The following is a 992-nucleotide window of genomic DNA, read 5'->3' on the forward strand; positions in this document are numbered from 1 at the left end:
AACTTATCGGATTATCAAAATTGGTCAAGTTAATGAAATTAAGCAAGGTCTCGATATTTATTGAGCTATAAATATTTATCGAGTCATGCATATTTATAGAATAATTGAAATTTATCGAGTTAAGGAGGAATTCTTTCAAATTATCGGGTTATAAATATTTATTGACTTATAGAAATTTATTAGTTATCAAAATTGGTAGGTTAATCGAACCGAAATTTATGGAATTGTCAACATTTATAGATAGTTTTCGAAAGTGCTAGAGTTTTATAAGTCTCTCGAGTTATGGAAATTCGTAGATAGATATCGAAATTTATGGATATATAAAAACTAATCGAGTTATCGAAATCTGTTGGGTTACCGAAATAGGGATGTATAAATTTTAGAGTTACCAAAATTTGTTGAGTCCTTAAACGTATAGTTATCGAAATTTATCGATAGTTATCGAAATGTGTCGAATTATCGAATTTCCAGAGAATTATTGGAGTTCAGTTTTATTAAATTATAAATATTTATCAAGTCATCGAAATATATCGAGTTAAGGAAATTTATTTATACCTATCAAGCACGAAAAAAATATGAACACCAACTAAATACGAATACCAATACGAACACGAATATCAATACGAACACGAAGACGAATACAGAGAAGAATTCGAAGACAAATACGACGAAAGGACTAATATTAATACGAATATCAAGACTAATGAAGTCTAACGGGAATACGAAGATTCATACGAAGATGAAGAAAAACACAAATAAACAAGTAAAAAAGTCTAAGTTCGGGCGGAGCCGAACATTAAATACCCGGCGCAAGTATTAAATATATGTTTTTCACCTTTCCGAAAGCTACCGCTACATGGTAAACCGAGGTGTATCCATTTTGAGTAAATTGGCGTCCTTAAATTTCGAAATATTGAAGTTTCAAGCATATCTGAAATTTACTGTTATATGAAAAGCGGCCGTAATATTAGTTCGATTTCAATAAGTTTCAA

The sequence above is a fragment of the Rhagoletis zephyria genome, unplaced genomic scaffold, assembly GCF_001687245.7.
Source record: "Rhagoletis zephyria isolate East Lansing unplaced genomic scaffold, Rhagoletis_zephyria_1.1 Rzeph_scaffold_00052, whole genome shotgun sequence".
Classification (NCBI taxonomy): domain Eukaryota; kingdom Metazoa; phylum Arthropoda; class Insecta; order Diptera; family Tephritidae; genus Rhagoletis; species Rhagoletis zephyria.